Genomic DNA, 13,343 nt, shown 5'->3' with positions numbered 1-13,343 from the left:
GTGTAAATAGTAATGCTGTTATTTTACTATTCTCTCTCTCACACACACACACACAAACACACACACACACACACACACACAAAAAAGGGTTTTACTAGTAACCTTAACAATTCAGCACTAACCTTAATGGTTTGGTAATTAAGTACTGGGAATAAATTCTAGATGTGGTAATTGGAGTTTTACTTACTGCAATTTTCTGAAAAATGAAAAATTGTGGCCAGAACGCCTGAGCCAATTACGGAACCATTTCCTCTTTCTACTCACAAAGCAAGCTTTCCACAGGCCTCTGTCTATAGGCACAATGTTTTTACAATACCCGTGGGCATGTTTACCTTAGTGAAAGGGTCCAGCCATGGAAGAAAAAAAAAAGTGTATGTGTATGGCATTTTAATGTGCTGACACTGTGTGATATATATATTTTAGAGTATGAAATGATCTTTTGAATGCGACAATCAAACAAATATTCCACAAGGCTCAGTATTGGGCCCCCTTCTCTTCTCTTTGTATACTCGTTCTCTTGGTGATGTAATATCTTCTCTTGGTTTCTCCTACCGCTGCTATGCCGATGACACTCAATTATTTCTTTCTTTTCCACTCTCTGACACGCAGGTCTCCAGACGCATCTCGGCATGCTTGACTGACATTGTGTCATGGATGACAGCCCACCACTTGAAGCTCAACCCCAGTAAAACTGAGCTTCTGTTCATCCCAGGTACTCCCAACCCTTACCATGACCTTACTGTTTCCTTTGAGAACTCCCTGGTATCACCATCCGAAGCTGCCCGTAGCCTGGGCATAACTTCGGACAACCAGTTGTCGTTCTGAACTCAGGTTTCTAATCTAACCCGGTCTTGCAGATTCCTCCTTTGTAACATATGAAGGATTCGACCCTTTCTTTCGCAGGAAGCTACCCAGGTGCTTGTGCAGTCTCCTGTGGTCTCAAAGCTAGACTACTGCAACTCGCTACTTGCTGGTCTTCCTCTAAGAGCCATCAAACCTCTACAACTTCTCCTGGGTCCAAGATGGTAGAATGAACTCCCACTTGCTGTCCGGACAGCAGAGTCCCTTGCAGTCTTCAAACGCAGAATGAAGACCCAGCTATTTGCAGAATATTTAAAGGACAACTGACATTGCTCCATTATTGACTGACTAATTTAGTACTCCACCATTTCACTGCGTGTTCCACCATTTCACTGCGCGTTGTACTGTGTATGACTATGTATGTGACAAATAAACCAAACTTGAACTTATTGTAGGGCACTGTTTATGTTGGTTAACAAACTCTAGCACTTATTGTCTATAGCACTTATCATTGTTTAAGATAGACCTTATGTATTTTGTACTTCTAGTTATCAGCATTCATCGCTGTATTCTACAGTATTCTAGTTCATTGGTATGTTTGATTCTAACCTACTGTACTGTACTAGTATATATTCTATGTGTAAATGACAAAGCACTTTTGTAAGTCGCTCTGGATAAGAGCGTCTGCTAAATGCCGTAGATGTAAATACATCAATACTAAAGACAGAATTGGTTACGGTTAACACTCCAAGTTAAGTTTAATTGGATATCAGCAATGTATAAGACAGCAGAAAGGAATCAGCTATTGATCCTGATAGAGAAAAGATATGGAAAACACATTTAACATCATACACTGTGTTATTGACGAGTAACAATATGTTTGGCATTGACACTTCTACAAAAACACACTAAGATTTTTTTAAAAATGGTAGAGATTATATATTCACCACCACAGTCAAGAAGGAAGAAAAATAAATGTGAGATTTAATGTTTATTGTGAGTAGAATGTTTACAGGAGTGGCCAAATGTTGATTCAGTCTTGAGATTATATGTGTATTTTGGCAACAACATAAAAATTGACGGCAGCATATTTCCCCCCTTTTTTTAAGACTGGAACAACATAGTTCCACTTAATGTTATTATATATTCAGTGAACATGTATATCTGGGAAAAATGATTTATGTGTTTTACTTTTTTAAGTTTAAAAAAAACCAACAACACCTTAGCTTCTAGAAAAAGTAGGATTGGCAACAGAGAAAGTAAACAAACAATATGTAAACGATTATTTAAAATGGACCAGCTGTCCTAAGTATTAAACTTTGCGTGTATAAATAGGCTTCAATTATGGCTTCTTGCATTTTAAAAAATAAATTCAAGTTCACGTCTATGTAAACAATGTTTTTCCTGCCAGTGAAATGGCAGTTTGTCCACCAACAGGACCTGGGTTTCGCCTCGCCTGTCAGTCTGGAATGTAACGTTACTTAACGCAGAGGCTTTTATTGTGGTTTCCAGAGGGCGGGGCTGAGCGTGCAGCACAAAGAAGTCTCGCGGCAGATGGCAATGTGTACACGTTTGCTGGCTCGAGTGTACCAGTCCCTCAGCACTCGCGCTAGATGGATGGCGCCCACAGAGTGAAGTAGCTAGCTGGGCTGGCAGACCAAAACGGGCACCCTCTATTAGTTAGAACCAAAGGACGGTTTGGCAGAACAAGGTATTCATACGCGTTGCGTCCTGACGTTGAATGTAAATGTTCTTATTTAGTCGCCTGGCATAATTTGGGCTGATATCATCTTGCCGGGCGTGTTGGTATCAGTTCGTAAACGCCAGATAAAATGGCCTGGTCTGGTCTTTACTGGGGTATGTATGTAACTGCCAGTGACGAAGTATTCAGCTAGCTCTCTTCTTCACTTTGGCTGGTCAGACCAGTTCCTCCGCTAACCCTTACACAGACACGCCAGAGACAGAAAGGGAGAGATATGGAGAGAATCCTAGCAGTGGAACACAAAAATAAAACCTGTCTGACTTAACCACAGAGAGACTAGGTCATACTGAGGTAAGTACACACAGGCTAAATAAACGTGAAACAATCACACGGTGTGTCCAACAAGTCACACGGCATTCCAGGGGCAGGCTGAGAAACTAGCGAGAACGAAAGGGGGGTAAAAAGAAAGATTCTTTTCCTGCTGTGTCATGGCCCTTTTGCGAGGCAGATACAGATACAAAAACCTATTAATACATTGAAGCTTGCCAGCACTTGTTCATTAATACTCAAAGACAATTAGGTTGCCCAGCCTGGCCTACAGCAATATCATTTCCACTGAGCTCGAATTTATTATCCATCTATTTAATCATTCCGTTCTCTCAATATGGAAGACAACCCATAACATGAACTTTAAAGCTACTGAGGTGTTAACCTGTAATAACCCTAACCCTGATTTATGGTCATCGGCAGCTAAGAGAATTTCTCCAGCTGTGGCTAGAAGTGACAAAGAACAGCTCAAGTTCAGTGAACTGCGCGCAACATATGAAACATCAAATGCTTCTACAGAACCCGGTCTTTCGGATGAACCAGGCACTTATTCTGAAACAAAAAGAAGACGTATTCCAAAATAGCTAACTAAATAAAGCAAGGTACAGTTGTCAAGGCACAGCTGGTAAAATCTCTAGCATTGAAACTGGGTGCAGAAAGAACTGATGCTACTCTGAACCCAAGCAGGTTCTTTTAGTGGCTAAACACAATGAAAATCACACGATCGCTTGTCCTCTCCAGTCTAATTCAATATTCCTAAAAAGAACACTCACATACATAAAAAGGCCTCTCACAATCGTTGCCACCCCTCAACCGCAGCGATTCAGGCTGCAGTGGATTAACCTACCGGGGGGGGGGGGGGGGGGGGTACGGGTCAGAGTCCACACTCAGGCACATAAAGGAGGAGATGAGGCGGGTAAAGCTCCCCCTACTCCCACAAGAGACATCACGGCTCAGAGTGGAGAGGAGAAACCCCGGAGTCTGCAAACAGCAGTCTTTTAGCACTGTTTTTATGTCATTAAAGACCTTTTTTCTTAAATTGACAATCAAAAAAAAATGCCACAAACCAAATAAGTGCAATGAGCCCGTTAGAATTTAATTAGTCAGTAATGACCTTAAAACTTTTTTGATTCACACAGCAGGAAGCAGTGTAAAGCAGAGGGGGGACTGGGGGATGAGTTAACCTCTGACACATAAAATCACAGACACACACACACGGCAGCGATGTCTGGCTGCTGCAATTCCTGCGCGGCTCCCTGCAGCTCCCCTGGGACTGGAGTAGTCAGCAGGCGGGAACCGCGGGCCAAAGAGGCCCGGGACGCCTCCGCTGCGCACATCTCAAGCCCTCGACCATCCCCTGCTACCGCCGCATACGCACGTGTGTTTCCGCTTAAAGTACACCCGTGTGCATGTCAGGGACAGAGCAGACGAGGAGCTGGGTTTTGGGAGTCCTGCTTTCACGCACTGAGACGCACCTGCAAGTGGGCTGACATATATACGTACAGCCTGGCCTAGAATATATACACAGAAATATCAAGGAGGTCTACAGAAGAGGCGGTCATCTCTTCGGTGGTCAGCTAACCACCAACTGTCTGACAAGCTGCCGTGTACTCCAAGAGGACAGAAGCGCTTAGCTTACCTGAAGCAGTTAAAGTGCCTTATAGGCAAGCACTGATACAGCCTGGCCTCTGTGGTGATTAGCTTTAGCATCTAGCATAACGAGGGCCTCTTTACGCTAGGGCAAAAACAATGACCTGCCCTAAAATTCCTTTCTTCATTTCATCTGCTGTTAACAATGAAGCCAGGGCCCATCATCCATGACTCTTTAGACCGGTTACTAGCTCAAAAGAGTCAAGAACAAAGGGACAGAGAAAGAGAGAGAAAGACAGACGGGTGGGGGAGAGAAAGAGACAGAAGGACAGATAGATGGATGGGGCTGCAGGTTAGAAGAGGCCAAAGGCCAGCAGATGTGGGGGTGGAGCTGGGCGGTGACAGCGTGGGTGCTGATGCATTCCAGTGGGACGTTGTGGCTAGTGGGAACCTCCTTCCTTCTCTGAACGCTCCCTGTAGCACCTTGGGCTGTGAGAACCGCTCACCCTCCCTGCACCTCGCCCCAAGGACGGCAGCTACGGAGTGCGCACAGGCGACCTTAAAGGCTACTGCTGGCACAGACACGCGCAGAAGACATCGCGGGGTTGCTGGTGAACGAGAGAAGCCGGAATTTGTTTGGGGTGCCAGACAAATAACGGAGGGAAGAAAACATTAGTTCTGATGTGTTCTCTCCAAATGGGAAAGCGAATTAATGTCCTAATATGCTCTTTGCGTCTCTGGTCCGCAACGCACAGCCGTTTCGTCCTCCTACACGCGCGGTGCCGTATGTAAAAGGTCCACGAGTGGGCAAGCCTGGAGCCTACTCCAGAATAAGTGCCAGGCTCTCTGCAGGAAAAAAGGAGGTAAACAAACTAAATAAATGAAGAGAGGAAGGCATCTGGAGTGTGCGCACGCACGCACACACACACACACACACACACACTTCACTCCCGCTTAGCAGCCATGCGTGCGCCAACAGCCAAGCTCCGACCGACGGTGACTGCACGCGTGCGTGCCGCAGCGCGCTAACAGAATGCACATGCACGTCTGCATACCTGTGCAAGTGTGCTCATCAGTCCCGAGCACAGGCTTTACCCTTTGACCTTCCCCCAAATACCCTGCCTAATAAGGCCAACGCCATAGCAACCGACAACATCGAAGCACCGAGTTGTTTTGTTTTTTTTGTTTTTTTTTAACGTTAACGAAACCCATCCTGACATGTCACTGAAGCCAGTGGTAGCTGAGTGGTTAAGGTACTTGACTAGTAATCGGAAGGTTGCTGGTTCAAGTGTGGTGGGACTGGTTGACCACTGCCAAGTTGCCACTGTTGGGCCCCTGCACAAGTCCCTTAACCCCCAACTGCTTGCTATACTCAGTCATAACTGTAAGTGGCTTTGGAGAAAAGCATCAGCTAAAATGTTGTAAATAAATGAAGATACTGTGTTCGTATTTGCAACAGGATACATTTGGGCTTTCCTGGTGCTCCACAGACCGCTAAAGGGGACGTAACCATGGGGATCCCTCAGCTGATTTGGCCCCAGCCAAAATGTCCCAGGGTGCTCCTACTGTGCACCTTGTGCTGAGAGGGCCAGCAAGCAACCAAAAGCCACTTGATGATTATACTTCAGCGCTCGGTACACACTGCAGGAGATGAAAATAGCACACTGCAGACTGTTGCAGAGCGTTCTAATTGAAGGAAATGGCGCACAGAACTGCCACAGTGTGAGCTGGATCAAAATTTGCACTGAATTCCACTTCCTGTACAATACCGCAGACTGTGATAGGTGTTCATGTGCACAAAGGTTCAGATGCAAAAGAAACATGCACACACACAACACACACACACACACACACACACACAAAAAAGGCTGAAAAAGGAACCATTTTTTAAAAACATGTTTTGGTGCAACTATCCTACTATCACACACACGATTTGGTTCTGTGTCTTCAGGATACTAAAACTAAGCTGCTTTAAGTAATAATAAATCAGACATCGTAGTAACCATTTCCACAGCTACCATTTTAGATCCCCAGACTGTTGCTTGATTGGCACATCAGAGATGATAAGGCAGCTTCCTTTCATCTTAAGAACATTCCTGGATTACATCCTCCTTTCACATTGAGGGCCTGAGATTGTCTTTCATGCCCCTGTTACATCTGGACGAGATTCCTGCCGTGCCATCCTTCCCTGGCTCTGGCTCCAAGCAGCCGCCCCTGCAGCTTGAAACTACACCTAGAGCGACCGCCTCGGGAGCGAAGACTTCCCGCGCCCAGACACTCACGCCGACTTGCCTTTCCGGTCTTGCGTGCAATATTAAAGTACTTCCTAGGTTTCGGGGGACTCGGCTTGGCTTCCCCGTGCCTTCCCACCCCTGTTCTCCCTTCTTCTCCTTTGCGTGCTACCTGTGGCTCCAGCACAGTTCGCCGTTCCTTCTGAGGCTCGGCAGCTCCGGGGACGGGGCTTTTCCTATGGTGCGTCCTGCGCTCCTGGACCCTGTTCCTGCTCAGCTACATGCCTGTGCAGCTCTCCCTGCCTCGCCAATCAGCAGCTGCAAGTTCACCTCTATCAGTTTGCTTTCTGAATCACAAATACTACAACTTGGTGACTTCAATTTTTTAAACATTTTGTTTGTGATTTTTGGGAAGGGGGGGGGTTTACTGCAGACGATTATTCTGACGTGTATTTTGCATTTTCTCTCTGTAATTGCCGTCATTGTGCTTTTTGCCATTTTGATGTTCTGTACAGCAAACCTTTTTATTCTTAAATGCGCTTATAAATAAAATATTATTAACCCATTTAAACCTGCTAGAAACAATAGTGGCCAAAATTATGTTTTGATTTTGTGATGCTCTAATGATGCAACTACAATATTTGGTACATATACTCTTCAAAGTGTCTACTTACGATATTTTAATAACATTACATTGTCACATTTATGTAACAGGAGATGTAAAAATGTTAACTGTGACCAGTGTGATAACATTATTTCAAATATATAATTTGCATGGATTACACTGCTGTTTATGCATTCAATTGTGACATAGATATGACAACAAAAATGGCAAAGATTAATGCCTGGCTACTCAGTGACTATTACATAATAAAAATTGACACATTTCTTCTTATTTCTTGTTTGTGCATGATTTAAACTTGTAATTGGGTCTAACTAAATCAACTGAGGCATTTTGATTCTGTAGTGTCTTACCAAGAACAGTTTATCCCACCAAGAATAAAAAGATTTTCCCCAACTTTTCCAAAACATTTTTTAAAAGGCATACTGTGTCGGCGTACTGTCTTGTTGCTGTTCGATGAGCAAAATTCATGAACTCACGCAAATGGATAGAATTTGGGATTGCATGGGCTAATATTAACAGTAGTAGTAGCAGTAGCAGCAGTAGTAATATTGTAAAGTACAGTTCCTAGCCTTAGTTACTGATCCAAGGTCTAAAAATGGATAGCGAAATACAAATCAGGCCACTTCAAGATAAAAGGAGAAAACATATGATGGGAACGGGAGCAACCGTATAAGAGAGACAAAATGGGGCCGAGAAGAAAAACTGGAATGGACAGAGAAAGAAGAAGCAGGAGAGACACAAACATAGCCAGGGAAGTAAGATAAGCATTAATAAAGACCCACAGCCATATTACGCACTGCAGAGATAAGACAGGAAAGGGCACCGCACCTCTCACACCCCGTCCAAGAGCCTGGCCTAGCCCTTCAAATATTCCATTTGCTAATTCCTTCTCACTGTAACCCGCCAACCCACACACACAGCCAAGCAACCATACACACAATCGCACGCACACGCGGTGCTGTGCACTCCATCAGCAGAGTATATGCTCAAGCAGTGGTCCCAGTCCCACCACACTCCGGCAATTTAAATCAAATGCGTCCGAGAGGATTTTCTCATGGCTTCTAAATCACTCCGTCCACGTTCTAATTACCACAGAGGGGCTTGGACTGCCAGGGAGAACAAGCTTCCCCTCCCGAAACCCTCTTTAATATGTCTGGACTGAGTGTCTCCTACAACTTCTTCTAAAGTCATCCGTTCGGGTGGGGGGGGGGGGGGGGGTCAGAGAGCGCAAAAGAAGGATGACGGGGGTCTTTTGAAAAATGGTAGAGAGTGCAACAGATAATAATAAGAACAGAAGAGGGTTGGTATTAATAATAAATGACTTCTGTGGGTGCCGTCACGGTAGCTGAACAGCCTGCAAAATCCTGGAATCTAAAACTTTATCCGGCTCAAATCTGGTCCGCGGGACTGATCCTCAAACAAGTCTGGTCCATGGCTCTGAACCTCAAACAAAACCTGATCCACAAGGCTGAACATCAAACAAACCTGGTCTACAATGCAGACCCTTTTATCCCCAAGATGATGTTTTACACCTAAGCGACTGGGAGAAGAGGTTACAAATATAACTCTGTTTGGGTAGTTCTTTTTTTTTTTTGACCCCTGTGAAGTATTCTAGCCTTTACTGGGCTACTTGGCAAAGAACTGGATGATTATATGCTACGCTGCCACGGCACAAAGGCCCAACGCTTTAATGCAGTCACGACTTCACCAGCACCCAATACGTGCATATATCAGGGATGCAAAACACGCCGGATTCCTTTTAATTACCACTGCAGTTTTGGCCTTTCATGGAAAGCTACAATAAGCAAAAAAAGAGCACTCAGAAACAAAGTTTTACTGGGGTCTGAGGGCATCCTGTCAGGATCTCAGACATTCCAAGTGATTAACATCACCACCCATGGAACAATCGCAACATTCGTGTGACCCAACAAGCGTAAATGCTTCTTCTTAAAATAATGATAAAACAAATGTAATAATAAAGGCCACAACCATACCTAGGTCTCAGTCCCAGGTCCAACAGGTGGTAAACGTGTGCTATGATCACCACACCGGCGAGCACTGTAGCCAGAGAACCCGTTTCACCTTCCTGAGTGGTGACTTCCGTCACACTGCCCTTTCAGGAGTGTTCATTGAGCATGGGTACGTCCTCGATGGCCTCACAGTACCACCCCACTTTTGACAACATTTGTGATGAAGGCTGAAGGCAACAACCATGCTTATTGTAGCTTTCCATGAACCCAAGCCCAGCAGGCGGTAAACCCGTGCCCTGACCACCTTCCTAAGCGACGTCTCTGCAACGCCACCCAACTCCTTCAAGGAGTGATGGTCTCCCTCATGTTGCCTTCAGCCTTCATCACAAAGTTCACCAAATATTAACTAACACACACACACACACATATTTAGACCACATCATGCAGCTTCATGCAGTGTGTGTGTAGCCCTGGTGCCATTCCTACAGGTGGTGCACAGCAAGCTGCGCATTGTGAACGTGCCCCCTCATGGGAGGTCAGGATCCCTGCAGAGCGAAGGCCTCAGGGAGACACACAGTTGGCAGGGTGTGTGTGTAGTAAGGTGTCTTGCTCTTGGTTGCTCTTTATGACTCAGCCCTTCACACTGCATCAGCCAGTGCTCTTACATATCACATGACTTGGGACAAGCAAGCAGGAGTGTATGAATGAGAGACACAAAGTGAGAGAGAGAGAGAGAGAGAGAGAGAGAGAGAATGTTTCTCTGGCTTAGAGACAGACCGCAAATAAGATAAATAAATTGTTAGAAATACACAGAGCGGGATAAACACCATGGAATGTGAAAATTAGTAGCTACTGGGCTGTGAGAGAAACTCAGTAGAGAAGGACAGAGGAGGACTGTTAAACTGGGTAGAGATAACTCCCAGTCATTTAGCAGCACCCATCATGCTCACACACACACACACACACCAAATTCAAAAAGTGACTTTTTGGAGAACACGAATGTGACATATTGCACTCCTGGAGGACACGGGCTAAGTTCTGATAAGGAAATTAATCACAATGTCTAAAAGTGAAGAACATGCATAATCTTTATCTCGCCTAAATTATTTCGTTCCTCCTCTCAATCATCTAGGCCGAGTCAAAACAAAAGCCTAATCTTCTCCCTTTGTGGCCAATTTCTAGCAATGCCCATATCTCCTTTCCCCCGTAATTGTGTCCCACTTGAGCAATTTATTTCCAATCATTTTTTTCCTTCTGTTTCCTAGATAAATTATTTCTGTCCGGGGATAATCTCGAGCGTTGCCTGGTCATTAGCGACCGTTTGGCCAGCGCAAGTCGCAAAAGCAAATCAAACTCGGGAGGTTTTGGGTTTTTTTGCAGCTCCGGGCCTTTGCGCAGGGCTGGAGCAACGCTGACCAGTGGCACCGGTAGTCTGCATTCCAAACTTTACACATTACGGCAGAACTAGGCTTAAACAAGTGCCTGGAAAGAAAAAAAGCCTCGGGTTGCCTAAACAGCGTTTAATTCAAACGATTGTCGTTCTATTAGACGTTACGACCACTTCAAATTACGCTTAATCCTTTCAAACGTCTCAGTGTAGTCGAAACGACGTGACGCGTGCTGAATAAAATGTCAAGATTACTCGGAGTTTACCGAGCGCGCGTCAGCCCGGACGCCTACACCGTGGATCAGTCCTGATGTCGTTTTGTCCGAAATGACCACCGTGAGATTTCCGTTAGTCGTGCAATGCTAAACGAATGATTCAATCACGCATGAGAACACGCTTTCTCGATTTCCATCTGAATGTTTCGCTATGCTTTTAAACCGGCAATGCGGGGCAACAACTGGTGAAGGGGGTTGAATAGGCGTCCGAGATGTCGAGGCCAATCGCTTTTCAACGGCTCCGTTTCATTAAACATTCAACGAGTGTACGTGCTTTGCAGTCCCCGAATCACACCAGTTGGCTCGCCTGCTCAGCGTAGCCAAGTGAAAGGGCACACAAAAGCGCAACCACACATATAAAAACCCTACAAAAGTCCTTCCCGTAACTTTTTTTTTTGCCAGCTGAGATACACACATCCTATTTCGGATTTTTTATTTCTCCCCCACTTTAATAACTGTCGACATAACACTTTCCTGGGAATACTCCGAAAAAGATCGTGCGGTGCTGTGCGCACCCACACAGGAACGATGCGCAATACGGTATGCTTTTTGAACCTGAAGCAACAATAACCCGAGCCCACGGACACCACAGCCAGTGCAACTGTTACGGTGCCACACCATTGCTAATCATTTTCATACCCAGCGAAAGGTTGTCGACTGTTCCAAAGCCCCACTAGACAACTCGTCCCCTCATCCATTCAGTTCATGTATGGTAAGTAGGTAAAGGTAGTTGTTTTTAAAAAGCCCTTCTGAAAACATATGGTTGCAAGACGTGCTCGGAGCCGCTATGAATGAACTAACTGCCTTCTGTAGGTCAGAGCATTTCAAAAAGCGAAATTCTTCCCAGACATACTTTTTCACGCTTCCACTCACCGACTAATCCGTGTTGGTAGACAGCTAGGTTAGGTTTCTCGCGTCCGACACATTTTCAAGAGCACTATTATTGCATATAAATACGCGGACGCAAACACAGCGCACCATGCCTAATGAATTACAAAGTCGTATTCCAGTTGATTAGGATCCAAAAGTAGCCGAACAAATTGCTAAGCTTAACAGCGAATGAGACGAAACATGTTTCAAACCGAAACGTTCTTCGATCCCGGGCAACGCAACAGAGATTCAAATGTAGTCGGAACAACCCGAATGTAAAACAGCGACTGCAGAGATTTGGAGCCTTGCGTGGCTTCATATGCCAAGTCTAGTCACCAAAATTAAAGTTGCCATTCCTCGTTGATCGGGCGAACATAAGAGAGGATATCGCGTTAAAACTTTGCGAACAACAACGCGTCCCGACGACTCCAGTAAAAAGACAACCACCGGTTGATCTGGAAGAGCTGTGCGGTGGGATCTTTAAAACACACGTTTCTCTGTAGCAGCACAGGAACCAGGCGGACACCGCGCGAGGCGCTTCCTACTCTCCAAACTATCCGCGCGAGAGCTGGCCAACCTAAACACGTCTACTCCGAATCCTCCGCGGTCCCGTGTCACTTTTGTTTGCGGCGCAAATCTTTATTCGACTTACCTGCTTAAGCCATCTTCTCGTTACATATCCTCGCCATTGTTAAATTCCCCAAAACTTGCGGACATATCCAGCGGGCGGGGGGGACGACAAACGTGTGCTCGCGCAGCGCGGCTCCCCCGGTATGAACAGGACGGAATGCGGTTGTGCCTCGCGGAAAAGGCTAAGCCTCGATGTGAGGCGGCGGGCGGAGGGGGGGGCGCGCTGGGCTCCGGTGGCGAGCGCGATGGCGAGCGCGTCCCGCGGAGGGCGCCACCGCCCCGCATGCCGACAGAGGCGCGCTGGAAAAGCGGCGTAGCGAGACACGTGAGGCGTGCTCGTGTCTCTGCATCTGCGTGACATTTTTTATATGTACTCTCTACAAATATAGCTTAGCTTCCTGTAAATGTGTGTAAAAATTGATATTTCGAAACCGCTACGTCGAACCTATAGAAATCTTTACCACATCGTTCAGTTAAAAATCCTGACAGAACTATTCTAATTTTCTACGTATGTCGTACGTATTGTGGATTTTATGTTGTCGAGACAGGAGAGCGGTGAAGTTGAAAGATTTCTCGTTTCTAGTATTTGTTATACGTGGAGAAAAAAAAAATCAAACCAGCAATTTTCTCTTAACTGCAACATTTTGGAATTCAACAATCATTCTCGTCTACCTTGATGCCGCAGGCTTTAGCCCCTCCTGCTCTAAAGGCTCTCCTCGCGCTGAAGCGCGTGAAGCGGAAAACAAATACTCAACACAAACTGCGCGCGTGCTTATTGTGTGCGTTCAGTCGTGCACTATTAATGCCGTAGACTTTGGGTACAGAACAAACACTGTTCCAGGCCTGGGAGCGATCATCGGGTGGGGGGTGGCGGGGGCAACATGGTGCCCTTGGCAAAGTCCCACTCCACTGCTGTCGTCTGCTTAGCTAACGAA

The 13,343-nt window shown here is 45.7% G+C and overlaps 1 protein-coding gene across 1 annotated transcript in view; it reads right to left on the bottom strand.

The window, feature by feature from the left end:
- The window catches only part of plxna1b (plexin A1b), a 119,293-nt gene extending 106,721 nt beyond the window's left edge, over nucleotides 1-12,572 (bottom strand). Inside the window, exon 1 of the mRNA XM_035524095.2 lies at nucleotides 12,431-12,572. The gene's annotated coding sequence lies outside the window, so the exon portion shown is untranslated. The remainder of the gene's footprint in view (nucleotides 1-12,430) is intronic.
- Between the last annotated feature and the right edge of the window lie 771 nt (nucleotides 12,573-13,343).

This window comes from Electrophorus electricus, chromosome 7 (genome assembly GCF_041902795.1).
Source record: "Electrophorus electricus isolate QZ-2024a chromosome 7, ASM4190279v1, whole genome shotgun sequence".
Classification (NCBI taxonomy): Eukaryota; Metazoa; Chordata; class Actinopteri; order Gymnotiformes; family Gymnotidae; genus Electrophorus; species Electrophorus electricus.
The sequence above is the reverse complement of the archived record's forward strand: the minus strand, read 5'-3'. Positions and strand labels throughout refer to the sequence as shown.